The sequence below is a fragment of the Watersipora subatra genome, chromosome 11 (assembly GCF_963576615.1).
Source record: "Watersipora subatra chromosome 11, tzWatSuba1.1, whole genome shotgun sequence".
In the NCBI taxonomy this organism is placed as follows: domain Eukaryota; kingdom Metazoa; phylum Bryozoa; class Gymnolaemata; order Cheilostomatida; family Watersiporidae; genus Watersipora; species Watersipora subatra.
This window is the reverse complement of record NC_088718.1, coordinates 40,445,863-40,456,453: the sequence shown is the minus strand read 5'-3', so window position 1 is coordinate 40,456,453 and position 10,591 is coordinate 40,445,863. Positions and strand designations below refer to the sequence as shown.

The 10,591-nt window shown below is 34.9% G+C and overlaps 1 protein-coding gene across 1 annotated transcript in view; it reads left to right on the top strand.

Moving 5' to 3' along the window:
- Nucleotides 1-10,591, top strand: part of LOC137408366 (transcription initiation protein SPT3 homolog) — a 55,552-nt gene that overhangs the window by 7,174 nt on the left and 37,787 nt on the right. The window lies entirely within an intron of this gene.

Here is a 10,591-nt window from a genome sequence, read left to right as displayed (position 1 = left end):
TACTACGCTATAGTCCTGGGTTGGTCTCTTCCAGCTCTAACCTGCTTAGCAACAGGAAACGACGAATTTAGCATTGAATATAATTCTCGGACTAATGCTTCGAGGTTTTTTTGTGCACTCCATGACCCTTTGGGATGCTCATCTTTGGACTTACTGCATCTGCAGAATTAATTTGATGTAATAATTCACTCTTGGCATGATGACGGAGAAGGAAGGGCAATGCTATGCACAGCTCCTTCTAACTCCATTATCATCAACTCCTTCAAATAACGGACCTGTCATGCTGATGCTGAATCCTAGTGCAGAGCTAATATTATTTCTTATCGTAGTCACCCAGCTGGTAAAAAATGTAGCTAATACACAAAGACATATGACAAGGAGACTATAATAATGTACTTGCAGTAATCATGATGAAGAAAAAATAATTCTCAGCTTATTTCTATAATATCGCGTGTCATGCTACACAGATCACAGAAGTATGATATGGTAGATAGAACAAATATTGACATCGAAGTAAATACTTTTTTATTCGTTTTCCTTAAAGGTGGCAGGTAATCTGCACTCACTTTTTACAAGTTTTATCATGTTTCATAATGACGCTCTAGCAACTGACCTTGATGCCATTGGAAACATGTTCATTAACAGACCAGGTTCATCCGCTGTCGGGTATAATTGTCAAATCATTTACACGCTACAGAGAAGCCATTTTAATGGCTAAACTTTACAAATTAAACGATTTAAATTTGTTTGTTGAACATTCTCGTTAATAATATTTTTAAACAGTTTTAGCTGAATAGATTATTGTAGAATCTGTGCCAAAATGTTATGCATATGTTAATCTTTCTTTCAAAAGTACACCTAGCTAGAATTCTTGTTTTACTAGCACAGCAAAATGTGGTGATCAGTTTATTACCATCGTTACAAAGCTTGCTCAGGTCTGCACCAATTGCTCGATTTTTAACACTAAGCTTACAAGGCATGAGCTACTAAAATTTAAAAAAAACATGCCTTTTTGGGTTCGTTCGGAGTTGCTTCCACACTGAATTATAGAAACAGTAAAACCCGAACGCATTAGTTGGCTGAATTTTCTTGCGAAGGCATTCGCTGTAGAAGTACTATTTGACATCATCGAAATGCTCAGTGCTACTGGATTCGAATCGATAATAAACAAACCTCTCCCTAATGGAAGTAAAATTTTCAGCACACAACCACGCGATTCTCTGCTCCAAAACTGTTCTACTGCTACTCACTACTGTTTCTGCGTGACTTTCTAGAACCTCTGAAGTAACATCTGTAAAGTAGTAAATTATGTTGATATCTTGTAATATAGAGCACAGCAGTATAACTTTTAGTACTAATACGAAAAGATGATTTCGATGTGTAGCATTTTCTTGCCACCCTCTTGTGAAATTCAAATGCAAGTAAAACGGATATACAATGAACTAAAATACTTTATAATGCACAACTTTTTATTATTATAAATGGTCATTAGAATTCAATACAAACCAGTCAGTAACGATAGTGTTAGTGATCCTCTATCACAATTCATCACCTTCTTCGTGAGCCAGATCCATGGCATAATAGCACTAAAGAGTAAAATGGAATTGCTAAAAGACACGGAGTCGGTGAATTTAACACTAACAAGTGTTTTAACTTGCTAACAAAACGCTATTGGTTAGGGATTAGGATAAAATATTTTGTCCCCGATTATCATGATAGTGGTTCGTGTTCTCACTTAGACATTTTTGTATCAATGTAGCATTTTGGTCTAGGTAAAATTTTTTTAGCATGGCAATTTGTTCTTGTAGTTATTCCTATAACATTCCCTATTTTTCAAAGCTAACCAACGCTGGGCATGCATTTAATATAGCTGCAGTCCCTGCAATCGCCTCCCGGTTCATCAGTTGGCTAATTGATGATCCCCATCAATCAGATTTTGGAAGGTGATTATTTATTCAGAATATTGCCTGAAGCCTTGCATCTGTAACAAAAGTATGCTGAATGTCTGTCATATTCATAAGCATAATAGGATATTTATTAGTGAATGTTTGCTTCGGAGGTTAATAAGTAAAATAATGGTCGAGTCTTAATTTGTAACATATATTAGTATTCCCAGTGAACTCACATGGTAGGCCCTACATCTAATTTTGAATGAGGACCACCTCGACTAATTCTTCTTCGCTGTTTGGAAGTTTCGTATTTATTTTAAACAGCTAAAAACATTCCATTGTGTTTACATGTGTCTGCGTTTAAAACAATGATTCTTAACCTGGGTTCGATCGAATCTGAAGGGTTAGGCAAATCAGTGTCAGGGATTCGGTAGATGTCTCTCAAAGGCGACAGCAGAAATCACACCGATTTGCAAGGTAATGTCTGTACGAAAAGAAATGTAATTTGTTGTAAGTTTATCCATTGTATTTATTTTGTTCTTTCAACGCAGTGATGTTAATGCACAGTTCATTTTGTGCACCAGTAAAACCTACACCGATGTCTTGAATGTGACAAAAATCATACTTTAATTTTCAAAAATGATGAATTGAGCAAAAACACATATGAAACAGGTGGGGTTCGGGTCTGTCCGTAGAAGTTAACCAGTTTAAACAGTTCAATATTTAATATTCTCATAAGTCATGTAAACTAACCATGCAGCACTTAGTTTTGAGAAAAATGCCAGAACTGAGTGCCAGTCAAAGTGAAATCTAAATCTTAGGTTTCCGTACTGTTTTTTTTTTCAAAAATGCTTTCACACTTTCTGCCCTTTGACTGCATATTATAGCAATTCTTGATCTGGCTACTTTGAATGGGTGTATAAAGAATAAGATTTGTACATGATGATAACCTTGTACAGACAACCCTTGTTTGTTTGGACAAATACAGACGAAGCCACGTCCAAACATTTAATAATCTGAACATTAAAAATTAAAGACTACTGTACATTGATAACCTTGTACAGACAACCCTTGTTTGTTTAGACGAATACAGACGGAGCCACGTCCAAACATTTAAAAATACGGACATTGAAAATTAAAGACTACTATACATTGAACAGCCTATATTGTTTTTCAGACATTTGCCTAGGCTAAAATATGGCACGATATGTTTATGTAGTTTACATGAGAGAGTAAAATATGGTTATACCTGCAGTAGGATACAGTATAATATTACAAGTAGTAATAATATCAGACGAAAATTACAGTACAACATTGGCAAGAGACTCATGCACATGTGTAGTTTGAGCCATCTTTTGTGAAAGCCACATATCAGTCAAAGTTATTATTCTTAATAGAAAGTCTGGGAAGGGAAATCGGAAGGTGCGAAGGTTGGCGTTTTTCAATGGAAACACATGTCGGATTGCTGCGATTGCCTTAAATTGTAAGTTTTTAACAAAGCAAGGAGAATTTCAACATATAGGTAGTACTATTATACCCGTTGCAGTCTTTCGAAGTTTCTCGCAACAAGATGGCAACAAATATTATAAACGTGATCAAACAGGTGTAAGGTAGTTAGTTTAAACTTCACTTAGTTCAAGTTAAAGTAAGTTCCGCAGGATATCTTTATCATCAACTTCATCTCCTAACCTGCGCATTGCCGAGCCTAGATTTCTGTTCTCCTGTCATTAAGATACAGTAATAACGAAAACCTTGATTATTAATTTAACAATTTAGTAGGTTTCTGAATATGTATAAATCGGAGTTTTGTTTGTGTGCTTACATAGTTTCGCATATTGCATTTGTTTTTATCCTATATATACAATTACCTGCAGTATTAATTAACTCTTTCACTACAGTATGCCTTTATAACGGCTCGCCTTAGTACCTTTACAAAAGCATTTGTCACAGAGTTGACAGACTTACCAAAGGTTTTGCCATGATAAATGTATATATAGGATATTGGGTTCATTTTGCCAAAACAACGAACCAGTTACCTTTTTTCACTCAAAATTTACAGCATAAAATTATGGTTTCCAAATTTTTAGGATTGATGAAAAGCAAAACTGTAAACACCGACCTAAACGTATTTCTACTAGTGACCGATCTCTGACCGAAGCTGATCTCTGAACGGTCTTCGTAATTTTGTAATGAATGTTTGGCTGTATTGGGCACTACAGAGAAGACCTCTTAGTATAACACGACCGTTTGTACGAGCAGAATGTGTCCCTTGTATCAATTATACCGTTATATTCCGTTGGACACCATTTAATCTCTGTTCAAATTCTGGTACCTTCTTGCAAAGAAATGTTTAATAAAATGAACAGTTAGGGATAACACGAGAAAGCCCTGTTTCAGATATATTTGAGACTTCAACGTTGTTCTTCAATATTAGCATTTTCTATAGAAAATGTGTCTTTGACCTGTTTGTCTAATCCTTAGATTTTTCTAGGCCGTGAAATATTTGAAACTGCTAAAATACTGGTTTATAAATATACTTGAAAATGTCGGGAAGGTTTTACTTACTGTGTAGGATAGTAAGGACACTTACCATTGGGTTAGGGAAGATTATAGTAAATGCTTGAATTTGTGAAAAGTGTCAAAAGCAAAACTCTAGTATGATGAGAGAGAATGACTTTTGATAAGTCTAGTTTTTTCAAGCAAATTCAAATTGAGCGTTTTGGTGTGTGGAAAAAGAAGAAAAACGACACTCCTTTAAGTGGTGGTCATCAACCCGCAGACATCAAAGTGGTTTGAATTCAACTCTTTACATATTTTTTTGTTTAAAATAAGTAATCATCTAAATTGAACAAGCTATGGTCTACCGTGGTTCGCTATAAAAGTTGCTTTTGATGCTGGTACTGTTTCCCCGATCCTCCTATTTTATATAGCACGTTGCACCACATTTGAAAATTGTCTTTGCTTTATGTGTTTCTACTCCTATTGCACATAAATAGCAAGTTTTTCATACCGAGAAGCCGGCTCATCTAGTAGCTCGGCTGCATCGACGTGTATGTACTTGACCCCAATCTTGACTGTAGGATATTAAGTGAATGATAATGGCAAATAATTTTGTATATATTGTATACTATATGGTACATTAGCAGTAAATCTAGTACCCTGTTAAGTCCGGTGTCCTGTGAGAGATGGTCAGGTATGCCAATAAAGCGCTGAGAATAAGTAACTGCGCAATTATTCAGAAATACTTGAAAAGCGATCGATTCGTGCATGTGGTAGAGTGTCTGTCTACCAAGCTAAATGTCACGATTTTTAGTATATACGAATAAATTTGTATACCTACATGTATATTATACACTAACTAGTGTGCCGTTAGAGCTCATCAGTTGTGTCAATAAGGCGCAGAGAACAAGTATCTGTACAGTTGTGGAAGGTTGTAGATTGGTGCAGGTGTCAGAGTGGCTGCCTACCTACCTAAATGTTATAAGTTCAAGCCCTATTAAAAATCATCGTCCATCCTAACTTCTCACACTGACTTCCGACAAACACCATTTTTATTATCATAAAGAATTGTTGACCTGTTGCGTATATCAGTGTCGAAAAAATCATAAATGGATGACCAATAAATGACAGTTTCATTTTGTTTAATACATTTAGCTGAGAAGACCAGTAGTACCACGTTAAATAATATATATGAGTTTTTTTAATGCAGTGGAACCCCGCCATACAACATTAATTTCTTCCAGTGTTGGCAACGTGATTTAAAGTTGTATATGTAGTTACATAGTTATATACGAATAATGAATTAAAGTTAATAGTAAATATTATATTAAACGCTAAAATGCGTAATAAATTGTAGAAATGTACTTTGCAAGAAATGTACTTTGAAATGAGCCTTATGTCTTTTTAATTCTGTATCTCTCAAACTGGGTTTTGTTCTAAATCGTTAATGCAGCAGTGCATTTTTGCTAGCGTGTTGCGCCGAGTGAGTGTTCTTGGCTTGACGAGAAAATGCTCTTTTATACACACTTGGAGAGATTTTCTGGTGAGGCGGATTGACCTATATCCATCAATAACTAATCACCCAGTTCACCATCTACTTCAAAGTTTTTGCATGTTACTTTATTAAATCTGTTAAATCTTACAAAATTGCTAAAATCTAACAAAGCCAGCCGCTTTTAACATTGTGATAAAACTTCAAAATAATTCGTTTTGTATTTTCGGCGGTGTTTCCTTAGAATAGCAAATCAATGAGGTAGATGAGCGTTCAGTCTGATGTTCTTTTGTGATGAAGTTATCCAGACTCGTCGTGGCTTACATTGCTTTCAAAAAATCGCTAGTGTGTTTATGATGTTGAAGATAAATATTTTAGTACAAGTTATATGCATATGTATGTATTAGTTAACAAAACAGGTGCGAATTAGCAAGATTTCAATCTTTCTCGCAGTGAATGCCTATAAAGATAATGACCTATTTGTGTCGCTTTGGACATTACGCAGGATCATCATGAATTACTGTGATATATTACTTGCCGTGATGACACTGGAATTTTATTTGAACTTTTCATAAATGTAAATTAAACCTAACGCTAAAAATACATAGATATAATTCTTACCCGCAATCGACCAATCACATTTTTCCTGCTGTAGGGGATAAGAGCGGTTGTGTTATTGGCCCTCACCCAAGTTTTATCAAAATTTTCCTATCACTACAAACAGATGTGAGGATGACGATCAAGCATGTGCATCAAGCTATCAATGTAATATTTACGTTGTTTTTCAAAGTTGAATGCTTTTTTTTATTATTTCAAAATATAACTTCTGCTTCCTTTTGAGGTTGGCTATGCTATATAGCGACACTGAGTGAATGATATTTGTACAATCTCATAAAATATAAACATGACAACTGATCTACGCAGTGACCCCTGTAGGCCTACATATGAAATATTTTGGTTCCAAGATCTCCTTTGTACGCTAAAACATTCAAATGTTGGTACAGATAATCTTATAAGCATACACTTTATTTGCTGACACTCCATGGACAATAACTTACGATAACTCATATATTACAATTCCCCTCGCGTTGCATGGAACTAGGCAGAAATATATATATATTAAAACTACAATTATATGCAAAAGGCAAAAGTAGTAATCAATGGAATAAGGTTTTTGCCATTAATTTATCTAAAAGGCATGTTCATCAGGGATACGCTTAGTGGTAGGGTAGGTAATAGAGATACAGTAGGGTAGATAATGTAAAGTGTACACTGGCTTGGCTCATCTATTCTTATGATTTATGAAAAAAAGACTGCGGAATTATTTTTCTTAGTGGAAATCATTATAATTTATTTCCTCAATTTTCCTGATTCATCAGCTATATAATTATTGGCATAGACATTCTGCCGTGATTTGCTCGAACTGGTTTGTATCACTTCCAGTTATACTGTTTTATCATTTCATGTGTTTAATATAAATAACATCTAGAAATTCTAAATAAACTGTTCTATTTGCTATGCTAGTCATGCTATGAAATAAAATGGTAAATTATATTGTTAATTCTTTTCGTTACAGTAAGCCTTTACAATGGCTATTATAATGGCGAATAATATCGCTCATTCTGTTGGAGAGCTTTAATAACGGCTCACCTTACTACTTATACAAAAACATTGATCACGGATCACAGAGTTAACAGACTAGCCCAAAATTTTGCCACTATAGAATTAAAATATCGTCATGTCAAAAAATAGATCAGTTACTTTTTTCACTCGGAATTCACAGCATAATATCGCGGTTCTTAAATTTTTTATTGTTGGTTTAGGATAGATAAAAAGCAAAATTGTAAACTGCGGCATAAATGTATTCCAGGTAGCGAAATTCTGCAACACTGTGCCTCAGATATTTTGGATAGCTATATTTTTATGTTAGAGAAAATATTTACTGGCGTGAGTTGATTCCATCAAAACGAAAAAAAGTTTGATACTAAAAGATTTAAGAACACAGACTGGTCAGAGAGCGACGTCAATAGTCAATATCTGTCTCATCGCACTGATTCCAATGTTCAGTCCCTAAATTCCTAGTCAAATCGGCATTCAATCTCATCGATGTGTATCTTGGTATGCAATCATCCCATAGCTTGATGTTTTCAGAAACAATACAAATTTTATTCAATTTATACAATTATTCAATTTTATAAAAGCTTCTCTCATGAACCTACCCGCTAATGGTGTACTTTATACCAAAGTGTTGTTCCAATGCCGGCTCGAAATATTGGCAACAGGCTCTCCAAACTGTCGTGATCAAATTATTACCTCTTTTTCTAATGCTGCTGGTAGCTTCTAGTGATGAGCTCAAGAGTTCAGGCTGTTCAACATTCAGAAGTGACTTCAAAACCTTCCCACAATGCACTGTGTGTGTGAACATTGCTACGCGGTGCATGGCTGCCGTCTGTGTCTCATGGCTGATTTTGAAACCACATCTAAGATGAGTTGATTTTTAAATAACATCCAAAGTGGTGTAAATAGGCTTGTCACTATTTAGATCAGGTTTCTATATGTCTTTTAGCAAAAATTACCGCTAAACAAATGCAATATAAAAGTTGGAAAAGATGAATTACTGGAAATTTTTCCACTTCGCTGTCGTTTGTTTCCCACTTTGGTATATATTGCAGCATGAATGTAAATGGCTTATTCCTTTTTAAGATCTTCCGAAACTCAGCTTTTTGGCCCTTCAAACAGGAAAAAACTTCAACTTGACTTTTTAATTTAATGACTGTACAATAACCGTGGTATTATTGGTTCGTATCAACAACTTTTTCCTTTTATTCTTATCACTTACATTGGTTTCGGGTCTATGATTACAGTAATTTTACATTAAGTGAAGAAGAGCACACATCTTCCATGTAAGTTTGATTTGATTTTTTCACTTTTCTTCCACAGCAAAGCATATGCTGCAAATAAAAAATTTGTATACGCTCAGAATAAAGTAAAATAAAAATTTATATTTACTATAATATGTGGGTGTCTGCCTGTCTGTTTGAGATAGGGTTAGAGGTTAGGATAAAAGATTCGTTTTTTTCCCAAGTGTGGCAAGAGAGAAAACAGTATATTTAAGGCTAACTATGGGGCACTCGTTATTCTAATTGATTTTGAGAATTTACACCCACTTGACACTTTGCGTTATATAGAATTTCTTACATAATATCATTTAAAAACTATATAAATTTTTTATGTTCAGTGGAATTTTCGTTAAAAAAAAGTTTACGTTATAGAAGCGTTTACTGTACTCAGGTTTAGCAAGGGTTTACCATTTTGCCTCCATATGTTGTTAAGTCTGTATTTTATATCTCTGTATTACCTTCTGTGGTGGGATACTCTTTTTTAATTGTTTGCTAACCATTACTTTTTGTTTTAAAGTTGTCGTTTGAGATACAACAACTAGGAAAGTTCAATTCGGGTTAAAACTCTGTTGAGCATCAGCAATTGAAGTTGGTTTTACGACATCAAATAGTTAGCTATAATAAAAGTTAGTCTATACTTATGCTGCTACTAGCCAAATGCCTGGCGTTGCGCAGATATTAAAAAAACAGCTAATAAACCGTTGCAGGTAATGTAGTTGCCTGCCACTTGTCATTAGCCTGGCACATTGCCAATGACTAATTTGAGTAAGCTAGTAAACTTACTAATAAAATACATGAGAGCAAGCATAAAATGATGTTGCGTCATGACGGAGAGCGATATGCGTATTTTCACCCTCATAGCGACATATATCGCCCAAAAAAATTCATCAATCTCGCGTAGCTCAATGGTTTAGCATATTGTCTTGGGAAATGGAGGTTCCGAGTCAAGTCTTCAGCAATACGAATTCTTCATTCCGAGATTTTAATAGCAATAGCTAGACAGGCAGACATTCGAACAGATGACAAACTTTGAGAATTATATATATAGACTGAAAATTGGACATAATGATATTATAGTGCACTTTAATATCGCTATAGTGTACTAGCGCATTGATTTTGTAAAAAGATGATATCTGCGTAAGTTTCAACTTTCCAGCCAGATTAAACTGTTGTTAGCCCAACAAATAGTTTACTTATTTTTAGGAAGCTAAAGCTAAATATTCCCATTTCCATTGTGGCTAGTTGTAATCAGTTGATAGCACAGCCTTAAGGTTTCATAGGTGTCTAGGAGGTCCTAATTGGCCTTTCTTGCTCTGCTATTTCCTGTTGCAATTTTTTTAATCTGTTGTCGCCGCTCTTGGCAGTGGGAATACAATAATATTCTGTGTGAGCATATAATTTTAAATCACAAGACGGTGACTGCGTGTAGAGTAAAGTTTAAGTTTTCTCAAAAAACTCCTGTGGTTGGTGTAAATACATTTACATACAATGTGCTATCTAAACATATTAGTAGTCAATATAGCGACCAATTGCAATTTCAGCACCCAATTTCAGCTTATAATTGGATGATAGACTTGTGGAATTGTGGCGATCTAGCTCTGAGTCTAGTCTGATGTTCTGGCCTATTGTAACTTTTGGGGTCCATCAATTAATCTAAGGCAGTTTCGTGATGGCGGCGATAAACTGTTCGTTTTTGAGCTTTTAAGAGTTTGTAATCACATTTCCACATGATTTGCACCTACAACACAGCAGAGTAAGACATGGTGAATCTTTTGATACCAAATAACTGTAATGTGAATTTTGTTGCAAGT